Genomic DNA, 21,993 nt, shown 5'->3' on the forward strand with positions numbered 1-21,993 from the left:
AATTTCTTGATTTTACCTTCTCAAATCCTACTGTTTATAAATTTTGATATGGTGGTTTGGTAGGTAGGCATAATTGTGACTTAAAGGCTGAGATATTTGAACCTGAAGGAACTTTCTAGTGTATTATTTTAGGTTGTGTTTGTCACTAATGGCATTGTTCTGCCTGCCCTATTACTGACCTAATAGGTAGCTGGTCTTGTTCTAAGAAGAAACTTGAGAACTCACTAATGGCTCCATAAAAAAAGTGAGTCTTCCTAGTAGTTGTACTTTCTATCTCCCTTTGGGCTCCTGTGATCCATCCATCCATGAGAAAGATATGGACGTAGAAGCCAGCAATTGTGACAGGAGAATCCTGATATTCTCCGATAGCCAAAGATGAAATCACATTATTTGAAGGATCCTTCCATTGGACGAGGTTTTAGATGTCATCTAATATTGGACTTCAACTTGAGGAGGATTCCAATTCTATTAAACACTTGTTTCACCAGACAGTTCCATCCATTGTCAGTATTGTCATGAGATCTGATGTTTTTTGAGCTAAAGTTATATTGAATCAAAACCTATTTCTTCTGGTTTCAATATCAAGCATGGTTCTAGCTGCTTGGGGACAGAAAAGTAATACACATATGTTGACTTGCAGAAGGTCATGGTAAGTGACAATTATATTGATTAACAAAATATTATAGGGAAACAGGTTTAGAGGAGTGCAGAAGCAAAGACCCTAACTTAACCTGAATCCTGTAAGTACTTAAACCATTTGTACTTTTTGAACATTTTGTATTCTGGAAATGTGGAAGGGAAGGTCTCTACTGGCAAGTGACATCCCCAACCCCTCAAGTTATTTTTTTTTTACATTTTATTTTATTTTTATAAAGTTGATCACAATATAATTGATTACAGTTAATATCCCAATACCAATCCCACCACTACACCTTCTCACCATTATTATTCCACCCCAATCCCCAAAGTTTGCCCCCCAAACACAACCTAAATAAATTATTTTATATTGCTTGTTATGAAGAATCTGCTAAATATGATCCAAAAAAGTTTCCTTGGAGTAAAGTGTGTGAAGATTATTGCATCACTCTAGATCCATTAAGCCCTTGTATAGAGTATGAGATCATGGCCACATGCTCCAGGAATTATAAGATTTTAAATTCGGTGATATAGCTAGAATTAAACTTTTAGCAGTTTAATGGTGACATTTTGGGTCTGGGGTCATCTGTGCAGTCTGTGTCTCTTTTCCTCTTCTGTGGTTTATTTGTGAGTCTCTGGATCATGGCCATTAATGAGCTGAAATGGTGCCAGAATTGGTTCATGGATGTGACTGCCAAGCTACCAGAAACACAGGGAGATGGGGGGAGGTTACCCATTCCTAATTCTGTGTGAGCCTGGAGGTTTCGGTCACAAGTCTCTCATACACCTGGGTTTTCAGCAGATTCACTCATGGATGAGGCTCGTCCAAGCCTGTGGAGATGGGCTGTGAGCACGGTGGCGATTGAGTTCTGGAGGTTTTCAACAGTGAAGGCTCTATTAGGGTGGGTGGTGGGACTCATCCACCCCACTCCAGGTTGCCCCTGATGAGACAGCCTAGAGAAGGGTCTGGTGGCACTTCTGCGGCATGTTGCCTCAAGTTATTCTTTACTTATGTAATAATTTCAAATTTAAAACAATAATAATTGTATCACAACTTTATTTCTTGTTGCCAGCTTACCATATTTATTTCCTACACAATGAATTTTCTTATTATAGGAGTTTCCCACCTGTACTTCTCTGCCAATGTTATACCAGAAACAGCCCATAGTACTCTTCTATAACCCAGCTGGAGCAACATACAAGGAACGATTTTTTCTCATGGATTTAATATCTTACTGATGTGACTAATGAACACAACCTTTAGTTAGTTTATTTGTTTGTTTGTTTGTTTGTTTGGGGGGCCATACCTGGCAGTACTCAGCCCTTACTCCTAGATCTGTTCTCAGGGATCACTCCTGGCTGGGCTTGAGGGACCATACGAGGTGCTGGAGCTCGAACCCGGCTTGACCACTTGCCAGGCAACAGCCTTACCTGCTGTACTACCACTCCAGGTTCCATATCTTTTCTTGGGTGAACAGTTAACTTAGGAATATGATTTAATTCTTTTTTTTTCTTTCTGGGTCACACCTGTCGATGCTCAGGGATTACTCCTGACTCTGCACTCAGGAATTACTCCTGGCGGTGCTCAAGGGACCATATGGGATGCTGGGAATCGAACTCGGGTTGGCCGCGTGCAAGACAAATGCCCTACCCGCTGTGCTATTGCTCCAGCCCCATGGAATATGATTTAGTTCTTTATGCTAGAAAATTTTAGGATTACCCGACTATATTCCCTCTGATACCTTATGATGCATGACATTGGCTGTACCTATGTTTGTATTCTTAGGTAGAATGCTAAATGCAAATAGGGTCCTAGTGTACTGGGATTTTTATGTCTTTGTCATACAGACTACATCTCTATTCCAGACCTAATTTGGGAATGATATATCTACTGGTTAACTCAACAATCTTATTGGAAAACATGCTTCCCTTGGTAAGTGAAAAATAAAAAGCAGAGAAGGCGTCAGGGAGCAAGCTTCTTGCCTTACGTACATATGGACCTCTGACACAACACATAGTCCCGAGAATCACCAGAGGTGATGCTTGAGCACGGCTGAGGATAGCCTCTGAATCACAAAAGGTGTGGCTCAAAGAGCAAAGGAAAAATATGTATAAGAATCCTCCCGCCTAAATTTACATTCATTGTGGGAACTAATTATGTTATTCATAAAATAAAATTAATGTTCACCCTCATGATAATATGTTTTACTTTATAGTATTTTTTAAAAGTTTATAATAGAAAAAGAATAATTTTATGCTTCACTCCTCCTTAAGCCATGTTACAGAGATAAAAACTTTTAATTCTTTTATTTTATTCTTTAATTTTATTTATTTTTTAATTTTTTTAAATTTTATTGAATCACTGTGAGATAGTTACAAGCTTTCATGTTTGGGTTACAATCTCACAACGATCAAACACCCATCCCTCCACCAGTGCACATTCCCCACCACCAGTATCCCAGGTATAACTTCCCTTTCCCACCCTCCCCCTGCCTCTATGGCAGACAATATTCCCCATACTCTCTCTCTCTACTTTTGGGCATTATAGCTTGCAACACAGACACTGAGAGGTCATCATGTTTGGTCCATTATCTACTTTCGGCATGCATCTCCCATCCCAGCTGGTTCCTCCTGATCCCTTCTCTATTCCATCTACCTTCTCCCCTCCGCTCATGAAGCAGTCTTCCAGCTATGGGGCTATCACCCTGGCCTTTGTATCTACCGTCCTTGGGTGTCAGCCTCATGTGATGCTACCCTATACTCTACAAATTAGTGCAGTCCCTCTATGTCTGTCCCTCTCTTTCTGACTCATTTCACTTAGCATGATATTCTCCATGTTTATCCATTTATAAGCAAATTTTATGACTTCATCTCTCCTAACAGCTGCATAGTATTCCATTGTGTAGATGTACCAAAGTTTCTTTAACCAGTCATGTGTTTTAGGGCACTTGGGTTGTTTTCAGATTTGGGCTATTGTGAACAGTGCTGCAATGAATATGTAGGTACAGATGTCATTTCTACTGTGCTCTTTTGCATCCTCGGGATATATTCCCAGAAGTGGTATTGCGGGGTCATATGGAAGCTAAATTTTCAGTTTTTGAAGGACTGTCCATATTGTTTTCCAAAAAGGTTGGACCAGTCGGCATTCCCACCAACAGTGAAAAAGCGTCTCTTTTTCCCCACATCCACACCAGCACTGGTTGCGTTTATTCTTTTGAATGTGTGCCAATCTCTGTGATGTGAGATGATATCCCATTGTTGTTTTGATTTGCATCTCCCTGATGACTAGCGATGCGGAGCATTTTTTCATGTGCCTTTGGGCCATTTGTGTTTCTTTTTTGAGGAAACTTCTGTTCATTTCTTCTCTGCACTTTTTGATGGGGTTGGAGGTTTTTTTCTTATCCAATTCTACAAGTATCTTGTATATCCTGGATATTAATCCCTTATCAGATGAGTACTGGGTAAATATTCTTTCCCATTCTGTGGGCATTTTCTGTATTTGGTCACTGTTTCTTTTGAAGTGCAGAAGCTTCTGAGTTTGATGTAGTCCCATTTGTTTATGTTTGCTTCCACTTGCATGGTCAGTGCTGTTTCGTCCTTAAAGATGCTTTTAGCTTCAATGTCACGGAGAGTTCTGCCTACATTTTCTTCTATGAACCTTATAGATTCATGTTTGATATTGAGGTCTTTAATCCACTTTGATCTGACTTTTGTGCCTGGCATTAGACAGAGGTCAGAGTTCATTTTTTTCAGGTAGCTATCCAGTTTTCCCAGCACCACTTGTTGAAGATGCTTTCCTTGTTCCACTTTGCATTTCTTGCTCCTTTGTCAAAGATTAAGTGGCCATATATTTGGGGGTCCGTGACAGAATATTCAACTCTGTTCCATTGGTCTGCAGGTCTGTTTTTATCCCAATACCATGCTGTTTTAATTACTACTGCTTTGTAGTAGAGTTTGAAGTTGGAGAAGGTGACACCACCCATCTTCTTTTTTCCAAGGATTGCTTTAGCTATTCATGGGGGTTTATTTTTACATATAAATTTCAGGAGTGTTTTGTCTATTTGTTTGAAAAATGTCATGGATGTCCTGATAGGGACTGCATTAAATTTGTATAGTGCTTTGGGCAGTATTGCCATTTTGATAATGTTAATTCTCCCTCTACATGAGCAGGGGATGTATCTCTATTTCCTAGTGTCCTCCTTTACTTCTTGAAGTAGTGTTTTGTAATTTTCCTTGTATAGGTCCTTCACCTCTTTGGTTAAGCTGGTTCCAAGGTACTTGATTTTCTGAGGTACTATTGTGAATGGGATTGTTTTTTTAATGTCTCTTTCTTCTCTTTCATTATTTGTATGTAAGAAAGCAATGGACTTTTGGGTGTTGATTTTGTAGCCTGCCACTTTACTTTGTCAACTTATTGTTTCTAGGAGCTTTTCTGTAGAGTCTTTAGGGTTTTCCAAGTATAGTATCATATCATCTGCAGATAGTAATAACTTGGTCTTTTCCTTTCCTATCTGTAATCCCTTGATATCTTTTTCTTGTCTAACTGCTATGACCAGGACTTCCAGTACTATATTGGATAGGAGTGGCAAAAGCCAGCAACCTTGCCTTGTGCCCGATCTTAGAGGGAAGACTTTCAGTTTTTCCCTATTGAGAATGATACTTGCCATAGGCTTTTTGGTAGATGGCTTTGACTGCATTGAGGAAAGTTCCTTCGATGCCCATTCTGCTGAGAGTTTTCATCATAAACGAGTGCTGAATCTTGTCAAATGCTTTCTCTGCATCTATTGATATGATCATATGGTTTTTATTATTTCTTTTATTAATATGATGAATTACGTTGATCGACTTGTGAATGTTAAACCATCCTTGCATCCCTGGGATGAATCCTTGAGCATTTGAATGTCTGAACACGTTCTTACACATACAAGTATCATTTGTCAGGTATGAAATTCTAAGATGGGAATATTTTTCCTTCAGGATTTTGAGGATATTTCCCTATTATTTTCAGGGTTTAAGTTTTCTATTGAGAAATTCAATATTATTCTCATTGGCATTTCTTTGAATGTTAACTTTCTGAAAAGTTTGCTGTTTCTCTTGGTTACCAAAATCCTAACGCTTAATAACAATGAGTCTTGATTGGAATCATTTGGCTTTTATTTCCAGTATTAGTATTTTTCTTTAGCTCTGGGAAATTTTCTTTTATTCTTGTTTAGATAATTTTCTTATCTCTATTTGCTCTTTCCCAAACATCTATTATCTTGGATGACTCTACTGATTTTCCCCCCTGTTTCTGTTATTATTCTATCTTTTAAAATTTTGCCTTTCAGGAGATTTCTTAAATTTTAACTTCTAACACCACTAAGTGAAGACTTCCTTTGTATTTTCACTGTTGCTATTATAATTTTATTTTATTTTTATTTATTTATTTTAAATTTTTTACTAGTGAAACACCATGTGGTACAGTTGTAGACTTACAAACTTTTGTGCTTGTGTTTCAGCTATATATTATAATTTTATTTAATTTTGGTTTCTGCTTCCCTTATAACAACAGATTAAGTCTGGTTATTTTATTGCCCCCTATTTATTTTTCCTCTTTTAAACTTATTTTCATGATTTTTTGTTTAGTTGCTACCTTGTATGTTAGACTTTTTTTCTCATATTCATAAACTGTAAGACTTCATAAACTTTAGGGAAATCATTATTCTCATATTTACTAATTCTGTACAAATCAAAATCTCCCTTGTAAAATAAAGTTTAGGTGCAGTTTTGATCCATTTTATTATACTTTGAGTATTAAATATCTGTACTACATTTTACAGCATTTCGAGTAACTATAAATTATAAGGAATATATTGCTAGTTTTACTTGTACTTCAAAATGTACTTCAAAAGGTATTCTACTTCCACCAATGAATCATAGTCAGTGACATGTCATTTATTTACCCGTACAAAATCCTATAACCTCATCCAAATTCCACTCCCATCCCATATCTCCACTCAGAGCACTCTCATTTTTCTTTAATCAGAAAATAAATAATATTCAATTAGTTACATATACTCAGCTTAAACAGAAGACACTGTTGACACTGCAGTGTACATGCAATATGGGCAATGAGAAAAACTTTCTTAGTCACGAAGACTTTTATATGTCTTCATATTTTATATTAGCCTACCTAGACAGACTCTTTGGCAGTGCCAAATTCTGATTTTATCTGGATTTATAATTTTTTATAAATATAAAAATTCTGTTACTTTTAACATTTTTAATTTTCAATTTTTCTCTAATACCATATATTCTGTGCATCTTCTATTGTGATTATAAAAATTGTGTGCTTTCTCTTCTTTCCCATCACTGTTCATATCACTCATTTTCTATTAATATTCTTACATCTTTCACTTTCATGATTTTTATTCATGTTTTCTATTAACCTTATTTTGGTTTATATGTTGCAAAGATTTTCATATTTTCCAGCAACTTGTTTTTAACTTTGTGGTGTTCTTTTGAATAACAACTCTTGAATTTATATCTTTAAATTGTCAATGGTCAAAAAAATGTATCCTGGGCAGAGGGTAAGGTATTTCTTTTGCATATGGCTGACCCTGATTTGATCTTTGGTACTACATATGGTCCCCCGAGTCTTATCAGAAGTGACCCCTAAGCACTACCAGGTGTATCCCTAAACCAAAAAAAAATTTTTAAAGTATCCTTAGTTGAATATTTTATAGTATTTTATTATTTATGATTAGAAATTATTTTGCAAAATAGCATGAATTTATCATTATGGAAAAGTCATCTGAATTTGGAAAAGGGTAGAAGAGCATGTGATCTGGGTGTGGCTTAGAAACTAGCTCTGGAAACAGGTATGGCCTGGATTAGAAGGCTTCTTCCCACATGGAGCTAGTGTGGAAGTTGCTGCAAAAGCATTTACAATATTCCCTGTGGTCTGTGTCATATGCCTTTTAAGTGTGTCATTGCAACTTCATTATCTATAATATAGAATCTATAATATATAAATTGAAAATGATGTGTGCAATAACACATATAGACATATGTATATAAAATTCATGACAGATGAAGAAGCTGAGGTTCATGGAAATGAAAGGAAATGTATAATTTTCCATAAAATGTAGTCACAGATTTGGCATACAAGTCTAGTTTTTCCTGAATCCAAAAACCTATGTTTGCGAGCACATAAACTAAGTGGTAAAATAAACTGTACTAGTAACTTCATAAGGAAATAGAATCCTGATTCCAAGTTTGATTTCTTATTCAAAGAACATGTGATTTCATACATTTTTACATTTTTTTCTGGCCTCAATCAAGCAATTTTAGTTTTTCACAGTCTACTGAAATACTCTTTCTACTCAAGATGTAATTTTAATCAGACTTACGTTTGAACCCTCTACTAAGACAGGTAATGCTTTTAGTTGCCTGTTATCTGGGCTGTGAATGCAGAAGTCCATACTCCATCCTCCTTTAACTCTTTACAGGCGGCAAGGGTTAGCACTGCAGGCAGTGATCTATGAATGAGAGTTCTCTTTAAACTGTGGGCCTATAATGGCATCAAGCACCAGGTCATGTTTGTGGCTATTGATTAGGAATTTCTCTAAGATTTCACTTTTCATTAAAGGAATACATTTTAGAAATCAAAATCCACTTTAAGTACCATGCTTGTGATTTTGGCAATGTCAGTGAAGGACAAACAAGCAGTGTTCTTCACTTGTCTTCTACTGCTGAATTGCCAGTTTCTTCTATCTTTTCTTGTGCTCTTCCACACTCTTAGGAGTGAAAACCAGTAGCAACAGAGCTGGCCACAGAATTCTTTATAACAGATGGCAGGTGATCAGCTGGCAAACGAGTCAATATCCCCCTCTCTCTTTTTTCTTCAATGGATGTAAGAGTCCCCTCATTTGCTGTAGAAAATTTAATGTAAAAATAGAGTTACTTTGAAGCTTAAACATTTGAAATCAAGATCATCTTTATTGTCCTTGGCATTTGGTCAGCGTCTGCAAAATAAAGCAGCCCAGTTTCCTCTGAGTGATTCTTGGAGGAGAATATTGACACTTCTAAGCAAGATCCTTCTGGAGGCTAGAATGGTAGAATTAGGGTTTCTCAAGGACCCATTCCACTGTTTCTTCTTAGAAATTCTTTCCTTTTTCTCCCTCTACTTTAAACATTTCTCCTTTCAACAGAAAATCAGAGCAGAGAGGCCCACACGTCTCTGGGAGAGGTTGCAATTAGAATCTCAGACCTCACCACAGCTCTGTGATGAAAAATGTTTATCCTATCCAGCGGAGCAATGACCACATTCTGACCTTGCTGGCAGGCCAGGCCCCAAGGGGAGCATGGACTTGGGATTAATATTATAAATAGCTGGTTCCATTCTCTGAACAGAGACCTGCCTGGCAATCTCAAGTTGCATGTTAACAGAGTGCTAGAGAAAGCAAAGTTTCCAGTCGCCTTTCTGATAAACACATTCTTGGGAAGGGCAGCGTACTATCTACTGGAGGACCGTGGGGAAGATGTTTTGAGCAAGTCTCAGACTCTCTGTCTGTACTCTTTATGGCCACAGATTAAATATGATCTAATTTAATTCTCAGGAGCCATAAGTTAGGATTCAACTCGTAGTTTTGATCAGTATCTGTACACAGTCTAATTTTAATTCAGTCACGGAATTGGATCTCAGGACCTGCACCATTCCATGACCTTTTCCCAAATGGAGCCTTCCCACCTATGTTCTCATTTATGACCACAGGGTAGGAAGAACAGCTCTGGTTTCTGCTCTGTCATCTTTAATTGCCCTTTTGTCTAAACTATCCTGTGTATTGACACTCAGCACACACACACTAAAAGTCCTTTCACAATTGGTAGTAAGGGAACTTGAGATATAATTTATATGATTGGATAAGTGGACGTTATATATTATCCAGAGCAGTGTGTGTGTGTGTGGATGGCGTAGTCTCAAAGGCTTTTTATGTATTCTTCATATCTATTTAACTGTCATCAAGATTTGGTTCTTCCTTTACCTTATCTAAATGTCTACCCTTCATGTTTAGATATTTCACTGCCAAAAATCAGTGACCACATACAGACCTTTTCCTAATGAACCTATCCTTTGAGTTCAGAAGTGAATGTTCTGAAACTAACTCTTTGTATCCTCGTTTCATGAATAAGTGACTCCCAAAATTTCTGAACCAATTTTCCATTGTTGTGAGGACTCAGTCCCCTTTTTGGCTAAAGCTGTTCATGACAGTGACTGACAATATTTATAATGTTGTATACTCCCTGTCATCCTCTTCCATTTACTACTTTACACCTATTTCACTTTGAAAATGTTTTTTTGAAGCAGGGGCCAGAGAGATTGTATAGTGGGTAAGATACCAGTTCAGTACCAACTCCACATATGGTTCCCCCAAGCACTGCCAGGAGTGATCTCTGAGCTCTAAGCAGGAGTAAGCTTTAAGCACTGAAATATTTGATTGAATCACTAAATTGACATTTCTGGAGGACAGAATGTTAAAATATTGAAAATGTCTTATAGTTCAACCGAGTAGTTTTGTTGACTGGTCTCACATTGCATTCTCACATTGCATTTTCCCATTCTCACATTTGCATTCTTCCTTATTTCCATTCACTTTCTCTCTGCCTTTCTGTCTCTGTCTCTCTCTCTCTGAATATGACACACACTCACACACACACACACTAATTCACAAAATAATTGCACACACAAACCAAAATCTCTTGGTCCACCACTATCCTCATTGTATCTAAGAAATTAACTCAAATTTTATGTCTGATAACTAAATAACGGTTTATTTCCCCTGCTCAGTCCTTCCTCCCCTAAATGATAAACACCTCCAGATCTAAATAGGGTATTTTAATGCCCCATTGCAATCAGCATTCACAATATTAATGATTCTATTTTGTCTTTTGTAGGTTTAGATAAATAAGAAAATGAAGAAAGCATCATAAAAAAGTTCATAAAAACTTAAAGTAAAAATCAGTGAGTTTGACTAGTGATATGGTCAAACAAATCACATAAAGCCAGGTTTTATACCACAACTTTGTCTTTATATAAAAGATTTGGGATCTGGAGCAGTCGCGCACGAAATAGCCCCTCTGCTCCTTAAAGACTATGATCTGGGAGGTCTACTAACCCATTTTGGCACCCAATGGCTTTTTATAGAAATGCATCTAGACTGTGAACTGAACTACAACCCCATGCTGCCCGGGTAGGGGGAAGGATTTTCTCTCTCAACACTTTTTTTCTACAGGGGAGATGGCAGTGGCAGTAGTGGCAGCAGCGTCCGCCATCTTTTAGAACTCACAACCCAGAGGTATGAGTTTGCAGTGATGTGGCACGTAGGAGATCATGGGATGGGGGTGTTACCAGCACGCTCTCCACCCAGATGAGATCCGGAGCAGCCACACATGAAAAGGGCCCTCTGCTCCTTAAGGACTATGATCTGGGAGGTCTACTAACCTATTTTGGCATCCAGCAGCTTCTTATAGAAATGCATCTAGACTGTGAACTGAGCTAAAATATCAGAAATCCAAAACCACGCAACCGCGCGAGCTCATATAATCTTCATTCTCAGCAATGGAAAACAAATTATCAAGTGATGTCTTTTCAGCAAGTTTGATTGTTGGGGAAAAATTCCAAATAATAATAGTGAGTTCTCTGTTGAAATATTGAATGTATTCAAAGTATAGAAAGAATAAAGTGAAGATCATTAGACACTCAGGCGGGGGGAAGGACCTTGGAGGGGGGTATATTGGGGTTCTTGGTGGGGGAACGTATGCACTGTGAAGGGATGGGAGTTTGATCATTATATGACTGAGACTTAAACCTGAAAGCTTTGTAACTTTTATCATGGTGATTCAATAAAATAAATGTTAAAAAAAAGATTTGGGATAGAAACATTGAAAAAGCATTAAATGAAGAGCACATAAAATTATTGATTTAAGGAGGTTATCAATAACTCAAAAGAGCATCTCTAAGTCAGTGTCCTGCTACAATGCTAGTGCAGGAAATAGGCATATCAGATGCACTTACCACTGTCAGCTCAGCCAGTGCATAGACCTGAGACTAGCTCTGGTCCCATCCTGGAGACACTTTCGGGGTCACTTCTGCATGCCAAAGTGGAAATAGAAGGCAAGGACACAGTGTCAGGGAACACAATGAAAGTCTTCCAGAATCATCCAGAGAAGATTGTTTGAAAGTCAGGAAGACACTTGCAAGACTGCCCACTTTACAGCATACTAGCTGGAGGACCTCATACTACTTGGATGTGTCCATTCACCTTTCAGACTCTCCAGTTAAAGTCTAGGTGACAATTCATAAACCTTTTATGGTAATAGAGAGGATTTATATAGAGAGAGGATCTGTATATATAACATATATATGTATATATAGCATATATGTATATATATAATAATGGGAAGAATTATGGTTCATGATCTGCCCTGTAGACCACTGTTGTATTAAAATTCTATCGAAGTAGAATTTTATCTACACCTTGCCTCTGTCTATGTCTTTGTCTATGTCTCTATGCCTTGTCATAGCCAAAAGAATTTAAATTTCTGAATCCACTTCGCCTAAAAATAAGGGACATTCTAAAAGTGAAAGGAATCCTGTGATATATCATGTGAAACATTTTTCTTTTTTAATATTTCACACACCACAGTTAATAAAATTTTTTGTTGTTGTTTTTCACTTTTACAACAACATAACAGAAAGTCAAGGGAGGGGAAGGGCGGCAGACATTGTTTTATGCCAATAAATAGGGCCGAGGAGGCACAGGAGGCAAAGGAGAGAGAGAGACACACATGGTTCCTATGGAAACCGTGGTCTCTATGGAAACCGTGAGTCTCCATGGCGATGGCCAGCAGGGCCTCAGAGAGGAGGCAGAAGGGTGCGCAGGCTTTATTCGGGAGCCCAGGTGGGCGGCTTAGTGACCTGTGGGGGAGGAAGCGGGGAGGGGAGGGAACAGAAAATGAGTTTCTAAGAAAGGACCCTAATGAGTGCATAGTGCCCTGTTAGCTGGAAGCGGAGGTTTAATATCGCCGCGTTCCTCAAAGCCTCCCCGGTTTGTTCCTGAGAGCTGCTGGCTTTGATTTATCTGCGGGAGTCTGCGCCTCATCCCTCCCACGTCCTTTGTTTTTCCGAAGGAGAGCGCAGTCCACGGACTGCTGGTTTGCTTCTCCAGGCCCTGCTCCAGCCGCTCCTGATGCTGGCTGGGTGTGGGCCAGCGCAGGCGCTCCGAGCTCAGGATGCTACATTGGTTTGGCCGGCGCCCACAGCATCATCGCGGCGGGAGTCACTGTGCAGGGGACAGTGCGGCCGCTGGGTTTCTCCTGCGCTTCCACCACGTGGGTGGGGCACTCCTCCCAGACAGCCGTGATCCAGGTCCCAGAGACAGATAGCTGAGATGCTGCGATCCAAATCCACGAGTGGGTCCTGGTCAGAGGCGTTGCTGGCCTGGGCCTCGGGCTAAGGCTGAGGGCCGTGCGTGGTCACTCCCCGGTGACCGGTAGGTAGGAGGCACCTGCTCTGCTGTAGTCATGCAACACCCTGCCGCCTGGTCTCTGGCGATTTTCAGTGGCAGGTGAACGGGAGGTCTTCACACAGACTGGGAGCCAGGTCGATCCTGTGTCTGAGCTTCTTCTCAATTTGCTGAAGAGGCAGGTGCCTCACTAAGTTCAGCTGCTGGTCACTCATGGAGGCTGTGGCATCTGTGGCTCTTCCCTCTCCCAGGGTCCAGAGCTTCCACTTCCCCTGGTGTCTTGCAATGAACCCATTTTTTTTTGGTAAGACATCATCTGTACAGACTTAAAGTGAGGGTGTACTGAAGATCTAAGATCTCAGAATTTAAAAGGAAAAAATAATTTAGTTTTTCACTGTTACTGTCATCTCGTTGCTCATTGATTTGCTCAAGCGGGCACCAGTAACGTCTCCATTTTTAGACTTGTTACAGTTTTTGGCATATTGAATATACCACGGGTAGCTTGCCAGGCTCTGCTGTGCGGGCGAGATACTCTCGGTAGCTTGCTGGGCTGTCCAAGAGGGGCGGAGGAATCAAACCCGGGTCAACTTCATGCAAGGCAAACTCCCTACCACTGTGTTATCACTCCAGCCCAATTTAGTTTTTAATTATTATTATTATTTTATTGAGTCACTGTGTGAGATATGCAGTTACAAACTTGATCATGACTGGGTTTCAGTCTTATAATGTTCCAACAACCGTCCCTTCACCAGTTTACTTTTCCTACCACCAATCTCCTCAGTTTCCCTACTGCCAACTCTCTCTCCCCCAGGCCTCCCCCGCCATAGCAGACACTATCTTCCTTTAAAACAACACAAATTCTGCACAGTATTATTCTAAAGTATATGTAAGGAGGGAGCAATTCCAAATTCAATTTCCAAAGCCAATCTTATTCTGTTATCAAAATCCCCTATAAACAATATTCCTCATACATATGGCAATTGTATTTGTAAACAGAATTAACAATGTATAAAATATACCATGACCAAGTTTAATTTATTCCAAAAATGAAAGACAGGTTCAGCATTTGAAAATCAGTCAGTGAGATCAGAGAGAGAGAGAGAGAGAGAGAGAGAGAGAGAGAGAGAGAGAGAGACAGAGACAGAGACAGAGAACAGAGAGAGAGACAGAATTATTCAATGTAAGCCATTCTATTAACAGGCTAAAGAAAGTCATCTGAACAAGTTAATTAAAATGAAAATGGGCCCTGATAAACTCTCAACCCCTATTTGGGATAAAAATTCTCAGAAAACTGGTAATAGAAGTACTTTTACTCAACTTAAGGAAGAACATGTATGAAAAACTCAGAGACAATAATAATGGACTTCCTCTCACTGCTACCATTCCACACAAACCTGGAAGTTCTACACAGTGCAATATGGTAAGCAATAAAAAATTAAAAACACAGCAATACAACTATTTTTATTTAAAGAGAACATGGTTACCAACATAGGGAAGTCCATAGAAAGAACAACAAACGCTAGAACTAATAAGTTGTTTATCAAAATTTAAGGTTACAATATCAACATCAAAATCCAATTGGCCAGGGATGTAGTTCAGTGATAGACTGTCTTACAGACATTTGATCCCTGGAACCATAGAAGAATATCAAGTGTATTTACTCATACTAGCATTATTTATGTGGACATCAAAATAAATAAACAAAATATATTATCTTAGGGGTTGCAAGAATATAAACAAACTGGATCTTTCAGATTTCTAGCAGCTATTTCAGCTTAAGAACTGGGTGTTATATTTAGGTTAGACTATGCATATAATAAAAATATTTTGTGCCTTTTAAAAATAGTGAAAGAGGGGATATGGTGCCACTAGCAGGTCAATTTGTACCTGCGGGACAAGTGCATCAGCAGCTGATGGTGCCTTCAGACTTCCAGATACCCCAAAATTGCCACTGTGCCTTTGGTTAGACCCCAACAACTTGGGACCAAGTTTACCAAGAAATTGAATGGCCAACCTAGAAGAGATGACTCATTAAAGAAACTTTGGTACATCTACACAATGGAATACTATGCAGCTGTTAGGAGAGATAAAGTCATGAAATTTGCTTATAGGATAGACATGGAGAATATCATGCTAAGTGAAATGAGTCAGAAAGAGGGACAGACATAGAAGGACTGCACTCATTTGTGGAGTATAGAATAACATAACATGAGGCTGACACCCAAGGACAGTAGATACAAGGGCCAGGGGGATTGTTCCATAGCTGCAAGCCTGCTTCATGAGTGGAGGGGAGAAGGCAGATGGAATAGAGAAGGGATCACTAAGAAAATGATGACTGGAGGAATCAGTCGGGATGAGAGATGTGTGCCGAAAGTAGATAATGGACCATACATGATGGGCTCTCAGTGTTTGTGTTGCAAGCCATAAGGCCCAAAAAGTAGAGAAAGAGAGTATGGGGAATATTGTCTGCCATGGAGGCAGGGGTAGTTGGGAAAGGGGGGTATACTGGGGATATTGGTGGTGGGGAATGTGCACTGATAGAGGGATGGGTGTTTGATCATTGTGAGATTGTAACCCAAACATGAAAGCTTGTAACTATCTCACAGTGATTCAGTAATATTTTTTTTAAAAAGAAACTAAACAGCCAAAAGTTAGATATATGAGAGCCACACCCACAACCCACCTCTGGCTCAGCTATATAAGCTCACTTATTGGCCTTGTTTCAGAGACCCATAAATCTCGAAAGAGATCAAAAGATTCAGTTAAGGCCTGCAGTGCTGATATAGGTGGGAACCGGTGACTAAGATCTCCAGGCCTTCTCGCATCAGGACTGAGCCTTCTCCGCGCAGGTCCCCAGTTTTCCAGTAGCTTGGCAGTCACACCCACAGACTGCCCCTGGCGCCATGCAATCTCATCAAAGGCCAAGACTCAGAGACTATAAACTAAAGCTGCCGGAAGAGAGCACCACATAATGTCCTGACCCCATGCCAGGCTGTCTTCACCAGGGCACCTCAGAGGGGGTGGTTGAGTCTCCCTTCCCACCACAAACAGAACCCCGGCAGCTAAAAACCTCCAGACTCAACTGCTGAGGTGCACAAGGCCACTCTCCACACACTCAGACGACCTCTCCCAAGAGGGGACCAGCCTCACCCAATACAGGATGAACCTCACTGGAGAGCAGACTGGCAGGAAAACTCAGGTAGGCAGGAACTCGTGACTGACATCTCTGAGCCCACTTGGACTGGGACTGGGCCTCCTCCCCCAGGTCCACAGTTTTCCAGAAGCTTGGCAGTCACACTCACAAACTGCCCCCCGCATCACGTAATCTCATCAAAGGCCAAGACTCAGAGACTATAAACTAAAGATCCCAGAAGAGACTGACATAAAATTTCCTGGACATTATATTCTATCCATAAAAGCAATACAAAACAAATTGTCTAGCATTGCCTTTTTGGCAGGTTTGAGTGATGGTGAGACTGGTATCAAAATATCAAATGTAACCAAAGGAGAGAGAGAAAATGGGAGAAATCATCTGCCACACAGGCAGGGGAAGGGTTGGAACGGGGATGTGAGGGGAAATACTGGGGATTTTGGTGGTGGAAAATATGCACTGGTGAAGGGATGGGTGTTTGATGATTGTATGACAAGCTCAAACATGAAAGCTTTGTAACTGTATCACGGTGAATCAAAAAAAGGGGTTGGGGAAATAATAAAATAAAATTAACATTCTGAATAAAAAAAGAAAAAGTAATGTGGAGTTCATTCCAATTCAATCAGCTTAATCAATGGTTGAATAAATAGCAGTACTCCTACATCATTAAAGTAAAATAAGGAAAATAGTGACAGAAAAATTTAGTGTCTAAATGCCTAGATTTGGAAATAAAGTTTATTGATAAATGCATTCTTTTGGTGGGAATTTAATACAAATCATGCAGTCATTGATCAAATATTATTTGGTAAGCATGTTTTGATCACTGTTCTAGCTTCTAAAATCAAATAATGAATGTTTTATGATTATTTCATGATTTCATTCAAACAACAGATAGATATTTGGGCAGCTAAGCTTAGAATAATCATAAATTTGGGGTCCCCCATTGTGCAATCACAAAAAAGGGGTAGTGGCACTCTATCTCCCGCTGCCCACGTTTGGTAGTCTCACGTCACTTCCCCCACCCCGAGGAGGTCTATGGCAATGGGCTGGCTAAAGAAGGAACGGGAGCCAGACTGGTTGGTCTCGGTTGCAGTTTATTCTATTCCCATCTCCATTCTCCTCTGATTCTTCTCCTGCTTCTTCTTCGTCCATGCTACTTCATTCTCCTTCTCGTTCTGGGACTGGATCTGGATCCGGAACACCCCAGCCCACTCTTAGAGTCTAGTTAAATCCCCAAGCATGAGGGGTTGGGGCTTACACATAGGTGTGGTCACAATCAATAGGGGTAAAGTTCTTTCCCTCAGGGGATGCTTCTCCTAGGATAGATTCACTTTCAGCAGAATGACCCACCCAAGAGCAGAATCCCATGGATGTGTTTCTCCTCTCCTTGTCCAACTAACATATAAGCATTCATAATATTAATCATTTTGTATGGACACAGTAAGAAATACATTAAGCTTATAGAATTGCTCTCCTGGAGCCATCTCGATCTCAGACTACAGTGCTCAGGTCAGATTAGTCTTTCCTATCCCTAGCAGGGTCCTAGTCTCATTGTTATTTTTGGATCATGACAGCATTTGTCCATGATCAAGCTCTTAACTTATAATTAAGAATCTTGGTGCTTTGTCCTGGCCCATATCGATGCCAGGGTAGCTTGCCCTGGATTCTTTCAGTCCCTCGTCAGGACCCTGCTTTTGGGGTGCTAGGAACTAAGGGCAACTGAGGCATAAGTCAAGAAAGCAGATGCCTGAGAATGAATAATATTTAAAGGCAATTAAATTCCAAGTTATAAAGCATAATATTGGCTGTTTTTCTTTGTCCATCCAAAAAGGACATTGCTTTAAACTAAACTACTCAAAAGACATAAAAGAGAGGAGAAAGACAATATTTCACTCATACATACAAAATCATAGATTTCTGAGGAATCTGACCTTACAAGTTAACAGAGTCTGATTAGGGAGAAAAGGTGATAGACCAGTTGGGGAAGAAAGCATGGAGAGAAGTTTACAGATAAACAGAGTGGAATGGAAGTGCCTCAGGAGCACTGTGATAAACCTAAGCTTTCTGTGGCAAGGGGAACAGGACATACCAATGTTGTCTTAAAATGTTTAGAGACTATTACCAGATAAACCTAAACTCTTTGTGGAAGGGGAGAAAGGACAAACCAGTGAAACCCTACACTCCATCCTTTGTGTACTACCATCGTCATGCATTTCTAAATTTCTCAAGGGCGATGGTGTTGGTCATAGAATACCTGCAAAAGTGTTCATTACTAAGTTGCTGCTGTTAATGTTCTTAATTTTCTTTCCCTTCAGTTATTTGGACAGTATACCAGCTCTCTCTAGAGCTCTTATTCACATTAGCTGGTTGGCATAACTTTCTGTGATAATGTGATTTATATTAAGAAAAGTACATATTTGATCTTTATCCTGATTTCTGGCACAGAACTCCTAAAATTCTTCTAATTTTTTTTGGGTTTTGTTTTTGGTTACAACCCAGTGGTGTTCAGGGTTTGCTGCTGACTCTGCTCTCAGGGATCATGCCTGGCAGGTCTTAGGGGACCATAAATGGTGCTAGAGTCTAGGTTGACTACATGCAAGGCAAACTTCCTTTCTGCTTTGTAATCTCATTGGTTTCAATTATTTGAATTCTTAAGAACAAAATGAAGTTTTGTTATGTTAATAAGGTTGACTTTGGACCTCCCCTAAGGATAGGGCCTGATTGCCAAGAGAAGCAACCATTTGATGAGAGTTGGAATGTCTTTTAGAGTACTCTTACTGGCAGTGTTTTAACTGTAAAAGGTGTTCTAACATCTTTGTGTACAATGTTCACCAGAGTGCCCACTTTTTCTCCCTGCACAACCATCTTCATTGCAGCACTATTTCACAACACCCAAAAATAAGGAAACAACGCAAGTGTCCAAAACAGAGGACTAAATTAACTATGGTACACCGTGGAAGAAAAGACAAAATCATGTGGTTTGCTGCTACCGGGGTAGAACTGTGGAGCATCATGCTGAGTCAAGTTAGTCATGCAGGAGAGAGACAGACATAGAATGATATCTCCCATATACAGGGTATAAAGAGACATAGAAGAGGTGGGATTTTTTAAAATCCTGTCTTCTATCCTTCTGGGAAAGGAGAGGAGCCAGATGTTGAATCAAGTACTAATAGTCACTGAGTTAATCAACCATACCTATGCAGTGGAGCGTCCATGGCCACTTGCAAAGATAGGTTGGGAGAACTTTCAGGCCAGTGAATGAGTGAAAGAATGATCTGGAAGGGTTGTGCATCCAGAAAGGTTAAGAATACACTATGCCATTGTTTGATGTATCTATTGTTTGTTTTTGTATCTCTTCTTTCTGTCCTGAATTATATAAGTTTCTAACAAACTATAGTCCATTTAAGTAAAATGTTTATCTAGTTCTGTGAGTTCCTGCAGCAAATTCATGAAATCCAAGAATGGGTTATGAACACCTCTGACATTCAGCAGCACAGGTGACCATCTGGACTTGTGAGTGGCATCTGAGTGGGAAGGAGGACAGTCTCCTAAGACTAAGTCTTCACTAACAGAATCTAATGCTACCTCTGGCTAGATAGTTTCAGAATTAAAGTGAAGGTTCCCATGGAATTGTACCTTAGAATTGGTACAAGAATTGGTACAATTCCCTTAGAATTGGTACAAGAACATATTTACCTCCAAATCAATGGAGAAAATGAGACTTAGTTATTCACTGGTGAGATAAAGGAGCCACTTAGGAAATTTTTTAGGTTAAAGTTAGAGAGTGTGGTAAGTTCTCATCCTGAAAAACATGGCCCTGCATGATATCAGAATCCAGGCATGGATGTGTTTTAAAATATAATTTATTAGGATGTGGTTCTTCCAGCAGTGGATAGTTTTATTTATTTATCTATCTATTTATTTATTTATGTATTTATTTTTTATTAATGAGTCACCGTGAGGGTGCAGTTACAGAGTTTCGTGCCTGTGTTACAGTTATACAATACTTGAGTACCCATCCCTCCACCAGTACCCATTTCTCCACCAGTGCCCATTCTCCTCCACTGATGGCCCCAGGGTCCCTCCCCCCCATAAATATTTATGTAGGATAAATATTTTTCCCCATTCTGTGGGCTCTCTCTGTATTTTGATCAATGTTTCCTTTGAGGTGCAGAAGCTTCTTGGTTTAATGTAGTCCCATTTGTTTTTGTTTGTTTTCACTTGCTTGGTCAGTGGTGTTTCATCCTTAAGAATGCCTTTAGCTTCAATGTCAAGGAGGGTTCTGCCTACATTTTCCTCTCTGTACCTTATGGATTCTGGTCTGATATTGAGGTCTTTAATCCACTTTGATCTGACTTTTGTGCCTGGCATTAGACAGAGGTCTGAGTTCGTTGTTTTTTTTTTTTTTTGGCAAGGTATAGCTCATAGAATTTGTATTATGATTACCACAGTTTTGCTGAGAAGGTGAGACTCAGAGAGATTAGGGAACAACAACCATACAAGTACAAGCAGCAGTCAGATTCATATCCCATTCAAGCTTTTCCTTCTCTAATATACTCCCTGTCTCTGCCTCTGTGGCCTCTCAGCAGGAAAAATGACTCTACTGGGAGTGTGTGAGATTCTTTTTTTTTTTTCTTTTTGGGTCACACCTGGTGATATACAGGGTTACTCCTGGCTCTGCACTCAGAAATTACTCCTGGCGGTGCTCAGGGGACCATATAAGATGCTGGGAATCGAACCCGGGTCGGCCATGTACAAGGCAAATGCCCTACCTGCTGTGCTATCGCTCCAGCCCTGTGTGAGGTTCTTTAACCTCTGAAGTTTCCTACCTTTGGGAGTCTTTACTTCCATGGTTGTGCCCAAAGGAGGTTGCATCTTAGATTCTGAACTTTCTAATGTTGCCAACCAGTGATGCTATCACACATAAGCACCTGGGGTGTGCAACTAATACAACCTACGAGTTTTCAGACAAGTCAAAACCAGAACCTTGGAGGCTTTAACCCATGAAATGTTGTGAGAAAAATATCTAGAAGTATATCTGGGGTCCTGGATACAGTTCAGTGGACATATGTCACATGTGTGATACACTCACCAATAAATAAATGAAACCATAAATGAATTGAAGATATTTAAAAAGGAACAAAAGAATATGATTAAGGTCAATTATATTGTAAAATTGTTAAAATGGGCAATTTTCTGTCATGTATTTTACTGCAATAAAAATAAATTAGAATTTATTATGGGAGATAAATTAGTTGTTACATCAATAATATATATAACATCAATAATAGTATATCTGACTGGGTCCTCATGTGCCAGGTATTGTTATTTGCATTTTTACATATATCATTTGTTTCACCTTTTTGAAAACACTACTTAACCACATGTTCTTGTTATCACTATTTTTCTTAAGATGAAACCGAAGCCCTGAGCTGCTAAGTGTTTACAACACAATTCTTAAACAACATCAAACAATATTTTCTGGTACTCTGAACATTTTTTCTGGAGCAAAATGTTTTTATTTATTTATCTATTTATTAATCTATTCATTTACTTATTTTATTGTATCACCATGTGGAAAGTTACAAAGCTTGCAGGCTTAAGTCTCAGTTATACAATGCTTGAACACCCATCCCTTCACCAGTGCACATATTCAACCACCAAGAACCACAGTATACCTCCCCCCACCCCCGCCCCTCT

Source organism: Sorex araneus, chromosome X (genome assembly GCF_027595985.1).
Source record: "Sorex araneus isolate mSorAra2 chromosome X, mSorAra2.pri, whole genome shotgun sequence".
Taxonomy (NCBI): Eukaryota; Metazoa; Chordata; class Mammalia; order Eulipotyphla; family Soricidae; genus Sorex; species Sorex araneus.